The sequence below is a fragment of the Corvus cornix genome, chromosome 10, assembly GCF_000738735.6.
Source record: "Corvus cornix cornix isolate S_Up_H32 chromosome 10, ASM73873v5, whole genome shotgun sequence".
NCBI lineage: Eukaryota > Metazoa > Chordata > Aves > Passeriformes > Corvidae > Corvus > Corvus cornix.
In genome coordinates, this window is record NC_046340.1 from 15755170 (window position 1) to 15777685 (window position 22516).

A 22516-nucleotide genomic window follows, 5' to 3' on the forward strand; every position below is an offset into this window, starting at 1 on the left:
AAATTTGCGGTTCCATGCCACTGATGAGCCCTTAGCCAGCCAAGAACTCTGGCATTTCCCAAACAATACAGTAATTCTATGCAAATGGAGGTGACTGTCAGCTGCTTAAGTGGAGGCACATCCTTCAGTGCTCTTGTTGAATCACAGACTGAGTTTTTGCCGCACACACAGAACCTTCTTGCAGAGCTGGAAACAGAACTCACAGTCTATTGACTGCCAGATTGATATTTTAACTGTGGCTCTCCTGTAAAAATGATCTAAAGCTTTCCCAGAGAAGTAAAACTCTACAGAATTATGGCATTTACTCTCATTGTGGCATTAGACTTCAGTGTCTAAATCACTTTGTAAAAATCTTTAATCTCCTCTTAACTGAGGTGTGCTTGCTGCTAACTGAAATTCTGCCTTTATTTCTTATTTGATTTCTTTTTAAAAATAAATTAATCATCATTTGTGCCACCAAATAAGCTCAGGTCCTTTGATAAAAGCTGAAGGCTAGAAGAGGTTCTTTTCAGTTTAAATTTTGGAGGCAAAGTAAAACTGGATTAAGATAGCAATGCTGGTGTTCACAATTTAAACACTATTAACTTGCATTCAGAGCGCAAGGCTGTGACTGAGTAACAGCAGTCGCTGCAGGCAGTGCCAGGGAAAGTGGAATTCACAATGGATTTGTCCAACATCCACGTGCAACAGCAGTGAACATTTGAGAGATCAAGTTATCACTGCCTTAAATCCCCAATCATGTTAGCATACACTTCATAAACCAACTGGACAAGCAGACAACATGGAAAACCTAAAGGTTAAGTACACATTATTGACCTCAAGGACGCTGTGTTCTACAGATCATTAAATATGTTGCGGTCTCCTCTTTCAGCCAGTCACACTGAGAAGTGCCCTGGGAACATTATTTAATGATTAGATGTTCTACCTACATTTGTGTGACACAAAATCAATACCTTTCCCCTAACCTCACTTGCTTAGATTATTCTCAGCTAGTAGCTGCTGTTTAAACCACAATGATTCCTGTGTGTGTGGCCATTCCTACATTTTAATGACAAATAGACACAGATTGGGAACTCCCCTTTCCTGCATCAGGTACAGCCTTCTCAACACACAGAACAGAACACAGGTCAGAACAAGACACTTTTTTGTTTATTGTTTTGCAGAGGCAACTTTACTTTTTAGGTGGTGGGGATCCCACTCCCAGAGGACCATGCCAGTGCTGCACACCTCCCAACAGGTGCCTGTCCCTGCTTACTGCACTCCACTCTCTCTCCTGGAATTCTAAATTCAAGCTGAGACTTACGCCATAGGGTGCTCCTGGCATCCAGGCTAAGGAGTGCATAGGGGCAAAACACTGATAGCAGCTCTCAGGTTTCTTTGGGAGCTCCTTCTGAGCATTACTTAATGATTAGGACATTTCATTCTTAGAGCTTCCACCTTAATCCTGTCTTTAACTCTTGACTGAAGACTACATCAGGAAGGCGTCCACATGACTGGATTACCTAATGCCAAGGACAACATCCCACCAGCTGTTCTCAGGCTACTTTAGCAGCTCCTCTCTGTGTCATTCTTACCCATTTCTCAGTTTACTCCTTCTAGAAAGCCTGACCCCAATCTCAGCTGTAACCCTAGACTACGATTTATACAGTGGTACACACTGAGCTCCAGGTTAAGGACTGCTGAAGGAGAGGGCAGTTCTCACTTCATTTTACCATTTATTTCTGAGCCCCTCTGTTGCTGTCATCTGTCCCAGTTGTCTGTTTCCTGGAACTGTTTCCTACGGCTCTTTGGGACCACAGCTCTCCTATTCCAGAAGGGAACAGGCCATCTCAACTGCCAACCTCACAGAAACACAAGTAGTGATTGACAGCTGCCAAGTGGGAACCCAGAGCACCATGGACTGGGGCACACCCTTGGGATACTCACCTACTGTTGTTTTTCCCAAATACTACAAGATGCATGTGCTGAAAGGCTTGGACTTCCTACTGAAATAAGAAAAACGCAGGCACCATGTCTAATCCAGTGATTATTCGCTGTATAGTCACCATTTATACCATGGGAAACAGTAACTGAACACAGAATTATGGCTGCACATTTCTAGGACAAGCCCAGACAACCAAGGCAGGGGGAAATGGCAGCACTGGCTTTAGTAAGTAGTTCATTACATCGTGCTGTTGACTAACCAATGGCCTGGAAAGAATAAGGATGTCCAAGTAAGCTTAACACAGGCTCATCAAATTACTGCATTTAAATGTCCAACAACCAAATGTAGGGTATTTCAAATCTAGTTCTGTTCTTGTGGGATTAACTGTACTTTCCTTGAGATGTGTCATTTTGATGTCTTCAGAGGCTCTAAATACTCAGGGAGATTTTCACTGATATTTTAAAAATAAGTTGAAATTACTTATTTCTCAAATCCCTTCAGTTTCTATCATACAGAAACTTGACAACACTGATTTGATGTCAAAAAACAGAAGACATTGAGATTAGCACTGAAACAATCTTGAGTCAGCACCTGGCTCTCAAGATTAACATGTGAAATCAAAAGCTCCCCTTGCAACTCTGGTATGAATAGAATTACCCAAATTCATACTTTCAGATATATACACTGCTGCTCTTGGAAAACTGCACTTCATCTCCTGGTGAAGACAGGGCAGAGGGGAATGGGAAGAAAAGCAAACCTGAACACTATTCAACATGTGGGAGATACACCCACATGTCCGACTCTTGAAAACGTCTGCACTGTGAATCATTTTTTACCAGTTCCACTCCTCCCCTGAAAAGTTATTATTTACTTAATGATTTCACTGAATACCTCTGAAAGTTGTGTCACACTTTTAGTCCTGATTTCTGTTGTCATTGTCGACTCTCATTTGTTTGTAGGTGTTCTTCTGTGCACAGTAGGCAGATCTCAAACAGTGAAAGTATTAAACATATGAATAGATTCCGAAGTACAGACCATGTCCTACATCTTGAGGCAGGATCAAGATGTTTAATAAACTTGAGCTTTAGAGTATCCTTGAGTTCCAGTAACCCAAGTTTGAGCTGGAGTGAGGTTTTTGTTGTAACACTTGGGAAAAACACTAAGGAACAGTTTGTTTGTCTACAGACTGTATATCTGAGGCCTCTTAAGGAGTTTGTGTGTCAAAGCAACTTTTGTGCCAATCCATGACAGTCCATCACCTTTAGTGCACCATCAATTTTTCATAAATTTATGAAAAAGCTTCAGTAGAAAAATACCAACAACTCTAACCACAAATCCTCTAATCCACAAGCAGAATGTATCCTTTCTTATTTGTAACCCTCCTGCATGTTGTGTATTTCCACTTTTTAGTTTTGTCCTTCTATTCACTCCCTCCTCATTTTCTTTTTTAACTTCTATGTACTGTATTGATTCCTTTTCATTTTCTTGGTCGTCCTTATTAATATGCTTTGGAAATTCACTTACACTGCTTATCCACTTTTTCACCCTTCACATCAAAATACTTATTTCTACATTCTTTCTTTTCTTCTCACACAAGTCAGGGGTTTTTTCCTTTGTTCGTTTTGTATTCCAAATTCCCTTTTGCAGTCCTTTTCTCGACCTTTCTCCCACCTGACACCAAACAGCATCTTGGAATTTCATGGGAGTTGCAGTTCAGCCATCTCCTGGTCCAACCACATGCTGCTTTCTGAGCATATGGTCTGGTATCAGTCACTCCCCACTAACTGGGGGTCCCAATTTCTCAGAGCTCTGTTATGAGCCAAACAAAACAGAGACTCTGCTACACATTGTGGGAGAAAGTCACATCCAACGGAGCACTGCAAGTGTTGGTGTCACAGTCACAGCACCATTGTCACACAAAGTCAGTATTTATTACCCTACCCACTTACAGATTAGATCTAAAACCCCACTGCTGGAAAAAATGAAAATATTTTTCCCCTGTCCATGGAAAATGACAAAATATTAGAAAGGTTATGACAAAAGTTGCCTTTTCAACCAATTCAACAAATAATCAACAAGGCCAGAACCTATCAGTGCATAACATTGGAAGTTGTTTCCATCAAAGGAATACCACAAGATTTAGCAATTGTTTGTAGGGACTGTTTCTCTTCCTGCTGTTTTTAAGATTCAACAGAAAATAAACCCTAAAAGCCACCAGATAGTGGTCTAAGAATGGTTATAAATGACACTCAGTGATCCATGGCCATTTACACAGATATTCTATCAGCATTGACAGCAAGATGATAAGTCATTTTATAGGTCTATTCAAAAAGATTGCTCTTAAATGAATTAAAAGTTTATTATTTTATATTAGAGGTATTCCTTTGCTCAGCTGCAGTGAACCTCTGGTAGGTGTCAGGTGTAATTTTGTATTTCCAAATGAAAATAGTTTCTTATGGCTACTGACAGATTCCTGCACTTACTTGGTGTTAGATACAGTGCTACCAGTTACACTGTCCCAGGTCATGTTTTGTTCCACAGAACTGTGCAATTGCTTTGCCACAAATAAATCAATTAGTCTGTATCTGTTATTACGTACTAAAATCAGTGTCTGTACTTGATCTCCTATATTTCAGTATCAGATACCAGGAGTAACCACTGGAGACATGTTACTGAATACAATTCTCAAATTACGAATATTACACTTTAAATGCACTTAAATACATGAAACAAGTCAAATACAGAGACATTTGTAAAATATTGGTGAGGGCCAAAGACTCAGTTGAGGTGTCAGGTCTGTAAACACACAAACAACAGAGGTTTGTCCCTGAAGAGTCCCCTCTTTTTTATTTTCTAAGGGACTGATTACCTTGCAGAGAAGTGCCTCCCCACAGGTTCTGTGGGTGCATTTCTAAGGCTTATGAGAGCACCTCCAGAATCCTAAGACTTCCCTCTGTTTGATAATAGGTATCACTGGTAACAGAAGCTTCAATCATGAAAATGCCATTTCACTGAATATTTATTTCTCATAGTAGTCATTAACTTTCAAAAGTGCACTGTGTGACACTGCCAAGAAAATGCAGCCTTCCCTAAGGACTTTGGCATCTGAATAGAGACATGACAAAATGACAAAAGACAAAACAGACAGAGGAAGAAGTGAAGTGCAAAATGCAAGGTATAAATACAAGATTTTGAGTTGTCTTAAAGGCATTAAATTGGTCTGGTTTTCACATCAATTTCTGCTGTTGCTTCTGACTAGATAAGCATGGTGAGAAGCTGTGACATCAGTCGATCTGTGGACATTATATTTAAGTACATAGATACTTGTACACACCTATATACACATTTATATACACACTAATGCATATGATATTACCAGAGAATCTGGTAAATGACTTTTCTATCTAGATTGCCCAGTACTTTCAATTTTAGAGGACATTTGTGTCCTCACTTTTGAAAAGTTCTCACACCTCCACTGTGTGTAGAAGGCCTTTGATAAGCAGCCCTGCAGGTGGTGAAGTGCCCTTTCTTTGTCTCATGAAATCCCATTCAGCTTTGGCAGAGAGATAAAGTGGAGCATCACGGTTTCCCCTTTCTCAATGCCTCTCCAAAGACAGTTTGGCAGCTTGCCCAAACTCCTGAAGCTCCTTACAGGGGCTTTCTATCACCACCAAAGGAGCTGCAGCAGCTGATCCTGCAACTGAATGTACCCCTGACCCACAAGGCAGGTAGAAAACAACACTCCTTACTCAACACAGGGACTTCTGGCATCAGACTTCTGGAAAACACCACTCCCTTACTTGAGGCAGCAGATAAGGGCAGCAGGATCCTCAGCTTGTTTTGGGAGAGAGAGGAAGATAAGCAGAGAAACTCCTGGTCCCACCAATTCACCTCCCCAGGCATCCTCACTCTTCCACTTTGGCTCACTCCTCTTTGCCATCTCTGCATTCTCTTTTCTGCCTTCTCTGGGCTCAGCTACCCACAGGAGGAAAGGTTTTCTGTGTCTCAGCTACAGTCTCATAGTGAGGGCACCAAAGGCAGGTGAATTTCTGTTCAGCCCCATGCCCCTTGCACTCTGGAAAATGACCAAGATTTCCAGATTGCTTCCAGATTTATTGTGCAGGCATTTCCAGCTAGGCTGCCAGTTCCAGAAAGCAAAGAAAAATGAAAAGGCCACCTTGGGGAAGTCAAACAGAAAGCAATGACATAGGTAAGAAAATCCAGAGGCACACCACTGCTAGCTGGGCATCCTTGGAGAACACCTCTGCACAGCACCTGCAGGTCAGGTCAGGAGTCCTCGGTTCCGTGTTCCTTTGCCACAAACCACTGTGAAACTCCAAGACAGTAATAACAATAAAGTTTCTCCTTCTATTGTGCTGTCCGGTTCACACAGAATATAAAAGACAATGATTGTTTTGCTAGTCTGAAAACTCAAGGTGTGCAGATCTATACAATAAATTTAAAAGAATTGCTACTGTCCAAATTAATATCGATTTAGTTTCACATCATTTTACTTTTAATTGTGGCTTATTTATTTGCATTTTAATTGGGAAATCTTTTAAAACAACTTAATTGCGAAGTTAAGTGCAGAAAAACTGCCTCAACATCTCTAATTCGGCCCCTTGTGGCTATACACCACGGTGTAAAGAAACAAGAGACAACTGCAGAAATCACTACAACTGCATTTCAGTGCTGAAGCTTTGATTTCAGTAGATGTAACATTAGTGACAACAAAGTAAAGCAAAAAGCCTTTTCTCAACCTAACTGCAAACACAACTTCTGTGCCCACAAACATCTGTTCTACTTTTTCAGAGCTGCTTCAATTAGACCTGCATCTTCAGGAGCATCCCTGCTGGCCTACCCGGGGCCGAGTCAGGGCTGAGGAACAGCACATCCTCAGAACTGGGTGCAGAGGGTCACACTGCTCTGGTACTCAGCCTGTAGGTGAGAGGCCTTAGCCTTTACTTCTATCACAAGCAAAATGAGCATCACTCATTTTTAAGGTAATTGCACACACCTTTATGGCCTGATTTCTGCACTGTAGCAAGCTTTAGCTACCCAGGATGAAAAACTGTGGATTAACTGGTTTTCATCTTATTTCAGCCACTGCCTATAGAGATACTTAAACTTCTCTTATTTAACTCCATGGACTTAACAGCCTTTTAGCAAAGATTTTTGTGGTTTTTGAATGGGGGCCTTAGAGAAAAATCCTTTTCCCTCATGAATAAAATTTGCAGTTTAATGATATGAAACATTTCTAGGGAAATATCCACAGTATTGCAGCTGTGCACTGTTAACACCACAAAAGAATAGGAAACATATTAATCCATACCTTAACTTCAAAACAACTTTGAATTGGGCAGTTGTCCCTAACATTCTATAGAAACACTACCTCATTTATCTTCATACTCCACAAAGTGGCAAGAAATTAAGCAGAAGACTATGAAACAATTGCACACCTATCACAGAGTGAAGGTGGACGAATACCAGGTGATTTTGTGCCCTGTATATTCTTATATAAATATGGCCAGTGATGTCATTTTTGCTCATATACCATAAAAGCATAGGGATACCAGCTCTGTGAAAGAAAGGTTCACACTAAAGAGGAATCTGCTCCCTTCTCACAGTTTCCACCATTCACCTCAATTTGTTCCTCATTGAAACCCATCACCTGCTCCCTTTTTAGTACCTCCAAACCACTCAGAGATGTGCTTAACTCCACCTACCCAGGCACCATCCTCATCTCTCAGACCATAACAACTTCTGCCCGGGTCTCTCACAGAAACCTGCTAAAACACTTGTACGTCTCTCTTCTCAGTTCCTCTTTCTCTTTTCTTAATGGCTACTCATGGATATTCCTGACCTTTCAAAGAATCTGCCTTTTTGTTGTTCTTACCAATCGATGCAATCAGCTGGCTCTAACCTCTGTCTCATCAGAACCTGGGGCTGCTGCCTGCAGAGGGCAACAGCAAAGCCTACGAGGACTTCTCACAGAGTTCAGAGACACTGGTTAGGAGGTCAGATGCCCTTTCACACAAACAAGAATGCGCTCAACCTCAGTTTTGAAAAAAATATATTGATAAAAATGTACCAGGAAACGTCTGGATGAAGAACATTCCCAAAAGCAATAGTACTAAGCAGAAAATGTTATTATCCAGATATGGCCTTCCTGAGGCATCCTTCTCTTTCTGGGCAAATTCCATGGAAGTCTAAGCTCATCAAGGTCACTGAAATTATTTGCCTGGCTCCTGTAAGAGGGTCAGTGAAGCAGTAACTGTTCCACAATGCTAGATTGAAATATGTGCCTGCAACACCACACCTGGGTGATTCAGAGACCTGCAATGCATTAATCCCCACAAAGATCCATCCTTAAGCACAACCTCTAAATTGTAATTTTATACTAGCCTCTTTTCCACCTGTTTTCTCTTTGCACTGAAATTCCTCCCCCTCAACTGTAAGCAGTGAATCTTCCTTTAGAACATGGCAATATTTATTGACTGTATTCTTTGTTCGCATCTGTCAGACATGGGAAGTCACCACTGCTTTACAAGACTATCAGTTTTAAGTAATGCCATTCATCACAAAATGGAATAGTGTGAGCAACATTTCCTCAACTGCAATGAATTATACAAGGGTCAGCAAGCTGAAGTCGCGGTTGGCAACACAAACATTGGCCTCAGGTAGCAAACCCATCTTTGCAGCTGTTCTCATCCATATGGGTTCAATGAACTGCAGAGAGTACAGGCCTTTGCTTATTGAGAGTATCTGCTGGAACTATTTCATCTAACCAGCATCATAAAACAACTCTGAAGTAAGGTGAATGCTATTCATCTAAAGCTTGTCTGGTAGCCAACTGCTGACAGAGAGGGAAATAGAAATGGCAAAGCAGCAGATATGGTCGGGAAATGCAGGTGTTCCTGGATTTCAAAATTCAGAGATTAAAACCACAAGAAGTGGAAACAATGCACCTGCGGTTCACAGGCATCTGGTCACCCCAATAGTGCTCAGCTTTCTGATAAACAATTTCCAGGATCCCTCAGTGCATTTCCTCACCAGCATAATGTCCTTTTAATGGACATGCTGTCAAGCAGATTTGTTCAGCAGCTACACAATTAGCCCTGTTTTTGCTCTGAAACAGAAGATTTTGTTTATACACATGGTTTTGCAAGTAAGATTATTCTGTGATTAAATGTCACATTATACCAAAAGCCTCATCACTCGTACACAGCACACACAAGGCTCGAGTTCTCTCTGCCTTCTGATTTACCCCAGCATTCACTAAGATTTTACTTCTAATAATGGGTCCTGCAATAAATTAGTTTTTCTAGAAGACACTGTTAACACCACATTGCTTTCCTCAGCCTTATTTTCTCTTCACTTCTATCAGTATAATCAGATTCTTAGCAGTTTTCTATTTAAATAGTGATTGTGCAAAAAATTGACCAAGAATATCAGAAGTCCTTATTGAATTGATAACTGTTAGTTGCAAAAATACTACAAAACTTTCTCAAAACAAAAAAGGAACAGATTTGAAAGACAAGGCCTTTAACAGAAATTGCTTCTATATACAAGAAGCCTAAAGATCCTTCAATTTTCTTTCCTTAATGACATTCAACCAAACAAAATTAATTACAAGTTAAGCACTCCCAAGAATAGAAGAAAATCTTGTAACAGAAATACCAAAGCCTTAAATGTCAGTTATTAACAGCAATAATTTTTGAGTAACACCATTGACCCAGTTTGCTTAGCCCACAGGCTGTAGCATTTTAAACTGTTCACTCAAAGAAAGAGGATCTTTGGGAGACATTGTCTTTCCAGTTTAGGATTAGGCTAAGAGAGCCAGACAGGTATCCCATCTAAGGGATAACAGCCCCATAAATGGCCTTGTTACTAGATAAAATAAGCAAATCCCCTCAAATATGGATCTAGTGTACTGATGGGTTGAAGAGTAAAATGGTGACATTAAAGGATGGCTTCATGACCATATGTATAGAAAATTTCATTCTTTTAGATGTTTCCTGTGATGAATTAAATTATGTAAATATATGTTAACAATAATTCATAATATTTTAATAAAATCTTTTTCTTTCTCTTGGGTCCTTAGAAGTGCAGTCCCAGGTGTCCTTAGGGTGGTGCGTGTTTTGTTTTTACACTTTAAGGACACACAAGGTTATACACTTCATAAGCAAGGAAGCACAACTATTGATATATAATGCAGATAATGATGCTGGGCATCCTTTGTCTGGTATCATTCCCAGTTTTTGCTGGGAGCACTGTTCATCAACAAAGTGACTTGGTATCAAGAAAGGGGATTCACATTTTTCAAGTTTTCTGCCAGACAGCTATTCTGGGAAAGGAAAAAGTATTTTGATTTTCTTTTTTTTCCCCTCTAGTGGAAGATTAAACAGTGAAGGTGTCTTTACTGTTGACAGATTTTGTATTAGTAAATGCAATCAAATCTACCCAAGATTCATGCCTCAAGTGAACTTACTCACTGAAAAGTACATCCCCAGAGACATTGCTCTCCACATGGTCCCCCTGCTTGTTCAGGCTGTGAAAGTTTGCCAAGTTTAAGGTGACCCTTTCTTTAAAATAAAAAATAATAACAATTTTAAAAAAATGTAACAAAGTAGCTGCATAGAAGTTACATAAGAGATATTTTTTCAGTGCTGCCAGTTTCATCATCATCAGGATTCTGGCACAGGTGGGAGGTGATCCTGTGTCCTGGAATGCAAAAAGTTTCCTCCCCCACAAAGCAGCTCAAAGAAGCCCACCTGTGACACGACTCTGGTTTTCAGGCTGAGCAGAGCAGCCTCTCTGGACCTTTTGAGCTCTTCCTCCAGTGCTGAACACAGCCCAACTTCACTTGCTCTTGGATATCACAGATACCTCAAGGTCCCACCTTGAGATCAGATTTCCTTTGGGTATTTTCCCTACACCCTGGCTCGCTCCCTGTGCCATGTGCAGAGCTGATTGTTCACTCTGCTCCTGATCTGATGTCCCTAATGGTGCCTCTAACAGGCAGTGAGAGGGACAGAGCAGCAGACTTCAGGACAGAAAAGAGAAATATCCATGGTCACAAAGGTAAGAACATGAACACCAATGTACAGGGTCACACTACACATCACTTTCAGTTCCTTGTTTCCACAGCCCATGATCAGAAGCAGATAATTAAAATTGAATCTTTGACAGGTTCTGTCCAATCATCTGAATTTAGAGATATGGACTGAGCATCAGAAGTAGCCTATATTTTCAGTTTTCCTTTGATCTCATTCTTTGCTTCATTAGAACTCCACAGGAAATATCTGAAAATTATTTTTCTATTTGGATCCATATCTGCTCTTTGGGAAGGGGAACTACACAAATTTAACTTTTTTTTCCCTCCTTTAAACAGTGTTGACATTTAAGGACTTGTGTACTGCTAATGCTTTCAGCTTCAGAGGGTGATGACTTTACTGAACACTCCTATTTCATTCTTTCTTCTCTTTCTATTAAGCAAATGTCTCGAAACAGTAGCATCTGCAGTAATCATTTTAAAAAAAAGCCCAAAACAAATCAACAAACCTCTAAATATGCTTTCTCCTTTTTTTGTAAAGCGTGCTTATTGCCACTGCTACATACATAGTTTTCTTACAAAATTCCCATAAATTAATGTTCAGTGTGCTGTATTCAAGAGCATGTGTGTTCCAATGGAATCTGCACAGCAGGATCAGGGTCTAGATCGGCAGCACATTCATTGAAACACACCCAGAGCACAAAACACGCACTCATGTCCTCAAGCCACACTCTGTGCCACAAACTTCCAGGCCATTTGAGGCTCGCTTTGTGCAAGGAGCTCTCACTGAAGTTGAGAGTGCTGCACGTAGCATTGCTGGCAGACCTGGCCCTGAGCACAAACGTCCCCTTGAAATGTGCCCTGAAGTTGAACTCCAAGCTCCATGAGACAAATAGTCAGGGAATTAATCCCAGAGCCAAGCATCTTTTTCCTCAGTGCAATAGCCTTGTCCCCAGCCTCCTTTCAGTAAAGGGGTGACAGTCAGCAGAGCTCTCTGCTACCACAGTGTTTGGGAGCATTGAGCACCCAAAACCAAACCCTTCTACCAGTGCAAAACCTCAGTACATACCCAGCCACAAAGCCAGGTACACATCACCCAGGGAGCGTCGCTGGATCCTGAACGGGACCAGACATACACCAAGTCTGACTACACCCACAGATATTGATGGGCCTAAAAGCAGCATTAGGGTGAGAAGTTTCATTGCCTAAAGCACACAGGATCAGCTTGAATTAGAAAACAATATCACTTTTCTCGTATTTTCACACTCCCTGGACGACTTGGCACTGGACTGGTTTAGAGGAACTGACTCTTCCTCACCATGACAACTTTCCAAAGCTCCTATAATGTGAGCAATGTTATTTTCCAAGTGTTGGCACAATAATGTGCTGAGTACAGAAATATAAAAAGAACACATCATTTACATGGGAATTATTATGGGACTAAAGGCTTAGCTACATTTTCCACTCGTACCACAGAGTCCAATTAAGTTACAACCCCCACCTACAAATCTTGACCTAGCACAGTTCTCAGATCTGCAGAGTTACAGCCAAACTTCTGTTTCAGACTGTATTTTCATTTTTTTTCTCTTACTGCAGAAAAAAGGAAACTCCTAAGCAATGTGAAAATGCACAAAGGACATTTAAAAACTTAACTCCATTTAGGACAGTATTTACCAAATGTTTTCATCTCTAGGATTAAATTTAAGCATGTGTTTGCCCGTCATTGAACAGATGAACCGGATAAGCCCAAATCAAGTTCCTTTAGTAACTTGGGACTCAAGTAAGATAGGCTTTAGCAACTTTACATTACTTTTGATCCCTTGACTTTTTAGAGCTACATTAACTTCTGTCAGAATATGATGGTGGTCCCAGCTCCAGCCCCTTTGCTGGATGAACCAGCCACGTGCTGAAGAAAGGCCTCACAGCTTCCCAGGCAACAGGAAGCAGAATGGAAGGTGGATGGCTGGGGTGAAGGGCTGGAAGAGAAGGATACACAGCTTTACCTGTGCCATGAAATCCACACCAAACAAGCCACTGTAGAAAATGGCACTGGAAAGACTGCAGACTCTTCAGCCTTCTCAGCTGATTGACTTCTGCTGTTCAGGTCCTTGGGATTGAACTCGGGATACAGAGAGGATTGAAGAATCAAGGATCCTGGCCACTGAACAACCCCAGTGGTCACAAAGCTTTGTGGGGAACAATCCCCAAATTACTGATTCCACACCCACAAATTAATAATCCTCACTCTAAACCTGACCATAGAGAAAATACACTTGATTAACATAATTCCCTAATATCAGGCCAGACAAAATTAAGACAATTAATTTTAGTGTTGCTAAATGTTAATATATCCCAAGGCCCTTCTTCTTTGCCTGTTTACTCTGTCCTCCTCTCTTTTGCTAGAGGTTCTTGTGATAAAGCACTTTTCACTCTAACAAGGTCTCTCTTTAGAATAGCATCCTTAAATTATTTAAATACTCATCTGGTAAACAACACAGTATTTTTAGCAATAAAGTAAAAATCATGTTGCTTTCTGAACTAATCCCAAGGGAAACGTTGGATTATACAAACTGGTTTATTTCATAGTCGATAGAAGGTGTGCTCAAGGAACTCTGAGCATCAGGACATTATGATTAAAACCAAACTGTTAAATTTCTAATTCTGTGAAAAAAGAAATGCCTGCAAAAGCCCCCTGCAGTAACTGTTACACACACACAAAGGTGATGAGAAACGCAGAAAGCTCTTGCCAGAAATAAGACTGTACCTTAAGCATATGCATAATATTCTTTTACATTCTGCAGAAAGAAACAGAAAAAAGCCTAACACCTTACAAAAGGGACCAAGAACCATACCCATTTTTACCAGCATTACCAAGGCAAAAACTGCCACTGTTAGCTGCCATGTACCTCACTCACCTCTGCAGTGGGATGCACCTCTAGACATTCCTGGGATGCCACAGGATAGCATCCTGTGATGGTGAAGGACCATCCCCCTCACAAACACCAGCCCAACAAATGTAAGACCATCGTTATAAGGAAAAAGGGAAGACAGAAAATAATCTGCCTGTGCATAAATCCTTGCCAGGACTTTGCTTGTAAATGATTAACATCCCATGTTGCAGCAGGGATCCTGCTGCAACCCTGTGATCCCTGTGCTGAAGGATGTGGTTCTCTCCCAGTGAGACCTCGAGTCAATATCAAAGCTGAGCAGCACCAAGGCTTCTGTTCCTGTGGCATCCAGCACTGTCTGCCTGCTTCCCCACATCCTCCACATGCAATATTCTCATTCCCTACCCTTCTGTTCCACTGAAGCCTGCAGGAACCTTCTGAGTGAAGAAGAGAAGTTTTATCTTCTTTCCCCAAAAGAATCTTCTAACTGGACACAGAATATTTCAGAGGTTGCAGAAATTAGACATGGGAGGGCAAGAACACATGAAGAGACAAAAGAGCCATTTACCAGTTTACTAGAGCCATAAAAACACCACAAAGACACTGTTTCTGCACAAAAAGAAATGAGTTCCTGCTGTCTGAGTCAGTAGGCTCAGTGTAGGCATAAGTTCACTGCTGACATAGTTGATTTAAGACCCTTTGCTGTGATGGCAGTGTTGGTAAAAGCTTTAACCATAGTTTTTATGATGCTATTAAGTTTTAGTCATTTGTGGGTTTTGCAGTATATGAATACTATAGATGCCACCTTAATTAAAAGGTCTTGTCATCCTGTGCAATTAAAAAGAGAAAATGTACTCTCCTATGAATAGCCAGGAACAAATTGAGCAAGCTGCATTATACACGCTAAGTACACAGCAATTCTGTGCCCCTTCCTGTATCACATCTATTCTCCAGCATTCAGTACTTTTTAATAATCCTGTTACAATGTTTTATGTTTAATTGACTTACGAAGTACCAGTGCCATGGCATCTCTGACCATTAATGTCAAATAAGTTAAACAAAGTCCTACTTTGCAAATGCATACAAACTTTACATACAGAGAGTACAGAAGGAGAACTGCTGCATCTCAGGATTTTCATGTACAAACGCCCACTAAAAGAGGTATTCTTTTTTTCATAAGAAAATATCTAATGGATAATCAGACATTCTCTTCCCAAAGAGTACATAATAAGACAAAATCACTTTAAATGGACTTTAATACCCATGCAATTATTTAGTTGGACAGCATACACACAAAAAGTAGATCACACGCATGGCATCCACAGCCTAAACATCAAAGTGCACTTCCACAGCTATCTACAAAGGTTCCCAGCAGATGGTTACCAGCATGTGTCCGCTCATGTCAGCTGCAAACACATTCACCTTCATAAATCTGGCTCATTATTTCAATTTTGACTCCAACTCAAGGTCTTTCAAGATAATGAAGCAGCAAGTGATTGGCTGCCTCGAGGTTTGTGCCCAGAGCAGAACTTCCTTCAGGATCCACTAGTAACTTCTGACCATGAGAAAAGTATATCCTACATCCATCTGCAGCCTATGCCCTTAATGCCCCAGGGCATTGTATTGACAGGGCAGCAAGAAATCCAGGCACATCTTCCTGGGCCAGTTAGAGAGAAGCATTCTCAGGATTTGCTCTTGACTACAAAGTCAATGATATTTGTGGTGATTTCTGACGGACGTTCCTATAGGTCCATGCATCATAGCTCTTGTGTCTGGATCATAAAGAAACTGAACATCTCCTCATTCAGAAGTTACATACAATTCACGTGATCATTACCATTTGTTAAAAACACCAATTCCACTGATGTCAAATGAAGCAGAACCTCCTGTCTTTGGGCCTATTTTTAAAGTGATATAACTCCATCGGAAAACTTGTCCTTTAAAGGTGCTAGGTAAGTTAGGCTCAAAAGGATGTTATCTCAGATGTCTTTACCATGTGACAGTCATTCCAATGAAAACACAAAGTTGATGTAAGTATGGAAACCGTTTTTTCCCCTTCATCTTGCAAATAAGTAGGGTCTCCTGTTTTAGAGAGCTGACGCCTACCACCATCCAAACAAGTGGACTTAAGATTGGTACAAGACAGCGCTAGCCTGGGGACTGAGAGCTTGCCAGCAGCTGAACAGACCATGCTCTCACCTCTCCACCAGGGAAACAATTCTCCTCCCTGCCACACTCCCCCTCGGTGCTTTGACTCACACAGGAGTTCCCCACACAGCTGCTCAAGCTTCTGGGAAGATCTTCACAATCTGCATAGAGGATCCTGGCTTGCTGCCTTGTCCCTGAAGTACCCAGTGCTCCCCTACAGAAGGAAACTCCAAAGCTGCTCCTTGAAAGGAGCTTTTCCTCTTACATCCATGCCAACAGCCACCTTTGGGGCTTTGAGCCCTGCAAGTGCCTGGTTGCTGGCTGCTCTGAGGCTGCAGCTTCTCCTTTGAAGTGCAGCAGCCTTTAGGGAGCATCCTGGGGCGCTTCTGAGCTGCACAGGCAAGCAACAACTGCTGCAGCTTGGACAAGCATATGCTCCAGAGGAAGAGGCACATTCTAGATGAGGGATGAGCAAAGTTTTGATCACAGCTAAAGTAAAGGAGAAAGGCTTTTGAAGGAACTGGAGAAATACTAAGGATACAGGAGGCTTCAAAGCAAAAAAAGTGCAATCATCTTGTCTGTGATAGTTTACACTAAGTATAAACTAATTAATAATCCAACTGGCAAGCTACTGACAATCAGAATAAACACCCTTAGGCATGGCTCCAAGACACAGGGTCCCATATGGACAGGAGCCCAGCAGCCAACTAGCAGCCAGTACAATGCAGAAACATCCCATCCATTGAGCAAGGGTGATGGAGCCACATCACAACACATACTGTACTGGCAGTACCCTCAGGGCTAATGATACCTCTGCAAAGGAGGCTGGTGGCAGGACTAGCCTTCAGAGTGCAAAGCAATAACCTAACGTTATTTGTATGTTGAAAAGACAGATACATGTGTATTACTATGCAAACTCTTATCAATTCCTGACGGTCTTCCCCTCCCTCTAAGCAGATACAGCTGTAATAGATGAGTAGCACCCAACCACTGCTCAAGGACTGTTTGGAACACAACGACCTGGAATCGCATCTTTGAACCGTGGGCATGAGACTGAGGGGTATTCTCATATGGACATGCCTTGGAAGCTGGCACTGCTGAAGTCAATGACAGTAGGACAGACTTAGTACAAAAGACAAAAAAACCCCAGACCTGCAAGCTGCAGTAAACTGACTCGAGAAGAAACACACAATAGTCATCAGTAAGAGAGCTTGCCCCTCCTTCAGCACTAATAGAGCAAGCATGTCTCATTCACAGGCTGTGAGCAGCTGCAGCCCACTTCCAGCTGTCTGAATGCCCACTGACAACAGGTACAGACACACACAGGCTGTTCTTAAACCACCAGTAACTGGACAGGACCAAGGCAGGAAGTTTGAATATAGATTAACTTTACTTATAAGTGTGCTACACATGGGAGAGGCTAAACCAGCTGCTGCAACAGCCTCTTAGTAGGGCTCACGTCCGTTAAAGAAAGAATAATTCACAGGAAGTAGCTTCAGAGTGGATCAAAGCACAAAGGAGAGAGAAAATTATAATTTTGGAAAAGATATCCACAAAAACCACATTTGGGCAACTGTGGATTGGTAAACTCTATTTCCCCTCCACCCTTCAATTGAGCTGCAGCATCTGTCTAGTCTGAGCAGCATAAATACCACTTAGATACTAACTATGCCACCTTCTGTACAGCTCTGGGTAAATATACTCTGCTACATGAGATACAAATATAAACATATCTTAATTTAAAAAAAACCCAAAAAACAACCAAACCCAAACAAAAAAAAAACCCACAAAAACTCAGAGTACTCCTGGATTTTACTGACCATCACCACTAAATTTTGCCTCTCACTACTGTTTTAAAGCATGAAATATTCTATAAAAACCTTTAAGTTACAATGTGAGAAGAAAGACTGCTGCATCACTTCCTATTTTACTGTTGATGAAGTATTCTAGACCACCTTTGTCCTATCATTTTACCTAAGTCAACTATATCCAGCATTCAGATGCACAACTCTTCCTTTTGAATTAGTGTGTGATCCATAACCCTTTGTGGATCCAGCCATGTAAGCCAAAATTAAAGGAGAAGAAAAAAAAAAAAAAAGGAAAGAAACCAACAGAGAGAAAAAGTAAGCAGGAAACTACTTGGCTTGAAACCTAGAGGGTGATGCCCCACGCTGCACAGGCTGTTCTCATCGAGCTCGGTTACTGATCCCCATGTTCAAGCAGGTTCAGTGCCTTCCTTTCTGGAGTGTACTGCCTGCTTTTGAACTTCAGATGCTGAGAGACTTTATGAACAGAGATGTTGTTTTATTTACTCTCAATTAATCATGCTCAACTGTAAACAAAGTGTCTGTTTTAGTTCTGTTGACAATTATCCACTTGTCAACATCTCCCTCAAGTACCTTCAGCATCTGGCAGCAGCACAAAACTGCTACATCAAAATGAACATTTTGTCTCAATAAAAAGATAGACGTGTGGCAGGGTTTCATCTGTTTTCTAGCCCATCAACAGTCAGGCTGTATTGTCACTGATGCAACCAGACAGTGGTCTATTCCTATGGAATATTCATTTACAGCGGGGGAATTTTGTTTATATTAGTAAGGCAGACTCACAGAAGAAACAGGAGCCCCCATGTTTCCTCACAAAGGCAGAAGCCAGCCTTCCCTGCAGCCTGCTTAGTGCCTGCCATGGGCCTCCTGTTCTGCTGGGGCAGGTCCAGTTCCAGCTTCACCAGTCACCTTGCCAAAAGCTGCAAAGTAGGACTTGTTTATTTTGTGGTGTTCGGCAAATCCCAGTGTAAATGGAGACCACTTACTGGTGCCTCCCCAAATACTTTCAGGGTGATAATCTTTCCACTACCTGCTACATGACCTGGGCTTTTTTTGATCTCTGGGGCTTCTGTACTGCTTTGAATTTTACCATTTTAACCTTGTGAGATATAATTATTCCCATTAGGTAAAACTCCTTCCTGCATTTTAACACAGCCTCCCTCGTGCTTAAAAGGAAAACTACAAAGTAAATGCAGAGAGTCTGGCACCTTTTTGGGTACAACGAGGTACAAACTGGATGCTCCTTTTCTTCTGAGGGGAAGGAATCTTGTCAGGTAGCCTCACTAACAGGTGAGGAGTCCCCAGAGATCATCTATGCAGAACATCCCCTCACACTTCTGAGGCACCAAAGCTGCCTGCCATGGCTCTGGCTATCTGAAATTGTTAATATTACTTGAAACTTGATCCCACTGTAGCAAAGTAACAGGAAAACCTGACTAACTTCACCGGAAATACCTCAACCCTGCGCCTTTTCGCCATAGAACTGAGTTTTCTTCCCAGAATAAAAGACTCAGGGGCGCAAGGGAGGGCAGGAGGCTCCACTGAACGTAGCGGTCAGTGCAGGGAGAGCGAATCCCGGTCCATACCTTGCTCTGGGCGGCTCCCGGCTTCGGCAGCTCCCGGCTCCCGGCTGGTCTCGGCGGGGCCACTGCGCCCTGGCACGCGCTAATCAATCTCCGCTGTGTAATTGATTCTAATGAGCGCGGCTGGCTGGCTCCGCGCGCTAACGACCGCCCCAAGTTGGCGGCGGCCCCGGCCGCGCTCCCCGCCCGCAGCGCCCAGCCTGGCCCGGCCGGACCGCCAGCCTCCCCTTTAACCTCCTCCTTCTCCCTCCACAATTAATTGAGATATCTTTTATACTTGATGTGTTGTAAAATTAATGCCTAATTTATGTAATTAGTCAATTAACTGTAATTCTAGCATATGGTGCCAAATGCCCAGAAGGTATTCTTGTTTCCCAGGTACTTATTTTGATGTCATGAAATGCAGCTAATTAATTTTACATGCATATTAATTTCGGATCTATTTAGCGGCTCCCTTTGTGAAGGCAGATTTAATATTTGTCTTTCTAACCTTTTTGGGCAAATTCCGCGCTCGGTGTTGAAATGGAGGTGACTTTTAAAACACATTTCCATCGGTCTCCCTTTCCTCTGCGGAGCCTCTGCTGACACCGGGTCGATCCCTCCTGTGTGAAGATGCACAAGGGCTGATTATCTATAGCTTCCCGCACATCTATAACTGTCGCAAGATACGGCTATTGAATTTAAATCCGATTAATATTTAATATTAAACATTTCTGAGGGAATTTTTGTTTGTTTTTTGCAAAGCACAATATCCCACGGACATTTTTTTTAAATAGCTGTTCTTAATACAATGCTCCTTGGAAAAATTATGAGAATTGAAGTATTGCCTAATTAGAAAATGAGCGAAATCCTGATCGCTGGCTTCTGATGTTCTCACTTCTCCTGATTGCGCTGAGCAACTGCGAGCCCGCTGCCAGCGCGCCCTGCGCTTGGCTGCTCCTAGCCTCGGGAAGCACTCGCGCTCCTCCCCAGCAAAGCGTTCAGGTTACGCTTTTGTCTCCGTCGGAAAGTAATCGTGTTAGATTTTGTCCATAATACTAGGAAAGATGATATTGTGCCTCTTCTTTCTGCAGTTTTTTTTCTGCGTTGAGATTAAGGGGTTAACCGCATCGTGGGCTTTCCCGCTCCCCAGATGCTGAGAAAAGATTTAAGTAGAAAAAGAGATGAAACCCGTAGTCTACGCTTCAAATTCCCAGCGATACCCTTTCCCCCTTTGCTGCAGCAGCACTAATTGCCGCATTACACTTATCTCTGGGGTGAGGGGGGATAAAAATGCACCTGGCTGAAGGGCGCGGGACTCCGCGCGTGGGGCGGGTGCGCTGCCGCTTCCCGGCCTCCCGCCGGCCCCGGGGAAACGCTTTCCTGAGGAGCGGCAGGGCGGCACTTCGCTCTTCGGGGCGTCTGCGCGAGTGCTGTGGCGTCATAAAACTTTTTATCCCCCTTTCTGGATAAATTAATGAGAAATTTAATTAATAAAATCAGAGAGTAGCGTAAGTGCTATGATAATGAAGTTAAATGAGCTCGCAGTAAAATATTCACTAATCCAGCACATTGGCAAATGCCCCCTTAATTCTGCTCAGCACTAAAAGGGTTTTGAGCACCATAATGAGATTCCTCTGTCTGCTAATTAATTGACACTCTCCTGAATATTCATATGTGCTAGCGCCAATACGTTCCTAATTGCACGGTGGAATGGATCTCAGAGGAAAGTAAATCGCCATAGACTTAATTAAAATAATGTATGCCAGATCCAGCTCGCTGAAGACGAGACATTTGCCATCAAGCGGCGTAAGAAAGTGGCACCTGGTTTGTAGCGAAAAATGAGGAGAAAATCTTTATCCCTCCCAAGGTGAAGTCAGCAGGGGCTTAGAAGCGCCAGGCTTTTCAGCCTGAAGATCTGAAAGCGAGAGCTTCGCCTTCAACTACCGCTGCCACTGCCGCGACCCGCGAGGGCGGCGCGGAGCCCGTTCGCGGGCGGCGGGGCCGCGCACGGAGTAACCGCGCTCCGCAGTTCAGAGCGGGGGGAGCAGGCTTTGCACGGCGAGGTGGGAGAAATCTGGTCAGGGATGCCCTCTACAGAAGCGTTCGGGGAAAACCGTTTGTCTCCAGCGAGGGAGGGGAGGAGGGGGAGGCAGGGAAGGAGGGAGGGAGCAGCCACATTTGTAAACTTTTCCTTTAGGGGAATCCCGTGCCTTTGAAGCTCAGTCTCTGAATGGATTGTTCTTTGCACCTCCAGACTAATACTGTAAGCTAATATTGTACATTTAAATTGTTCTGCTGTTAAAAGCGTGGCAAGTTGCGCTGAGAAACGAGTGCCTGCCGCTGCCTGGCCGCAGCCTCCATCCCGCGCCGGGGGAGCGGGCGGTGGCTGCGCCCGGCGCGCCTCGGGGCTCACTGCGGCGGGCAGGCAGGGCCCGGGCCCGCGCATCCCCCGCTGTCACTGAAAAGCAGATGTGAAGCGCTTTGCTAGGTCTTTTCCTTCCCTACCAGCTCAGGAAACGAAAAGGAAAATTGGTTTCTTGGAAAAGACAGCTTTTAAAAAAATCACCACAGGTTAGAAACTAAAAAGAGTTTATTTGAAGACATACAAATGCATATTTATTATACACATGTAGGCATTAACAATGTAAATTACACCGCCAGCACTTGCTGGTTGTTTATTCATTAGATCTTTAGAAAATCTACATTGCCTGCAGATAGCGGGATGATAATGTGAAATACACAAGCAGTTTACCCAGGCAGCTCCGCCCGGCTCCGCGCAGCTCCGCGCGGGACTGCCAACAGGTCCGCGGGGCTCAGCGCCGGCCCCGGGTCCCTTCTGCTGCCGGGGGCACTTCTTACAAGTATAATTCTACCTTGACGAGAAAACGGCCGTGCCGACTGAAACTGCCGTCACCCAAAATACAGAGCAAGGGTTTTACAGGTCGCTGCTCGAGAGAGCGAACTTAGACGGAAATAATTCCTAGTAGAAGAAATACGGAAGGGCTCTCCTCTGAATGACAGCGCAGACATCTCGCTCTCAGAACCCAAAAAGCTCTGCCATTCCCAATGCCTCTTATTCCCATGTAAAATCTTTCCTCGCCAAAAAGGGA

General features: G+C 42.8%; 1 long non-coding RNA gene across 1 annotated transcript in view; it reads right to left on the reverse strand.

Moving 5' to 3' along the window:
* LOC104683806 overlaps positions 1-19490 on the reverse strand; it is a 96358-nt gene extending 76868 nt beyond the window's left edge. Inside the window, exon 1 of the long non-coding RNA XR_750852.3 lies at positions 19428-19490. This is a non-coding gene — a long non-coding RNA (uncharacterized LOC104683806). The remainder of the gene's footprint in view (positions 1-19427) is intronic.
* Between the last annotated feature and the right edge of the window lie 3026 nt (positions 19491-22516).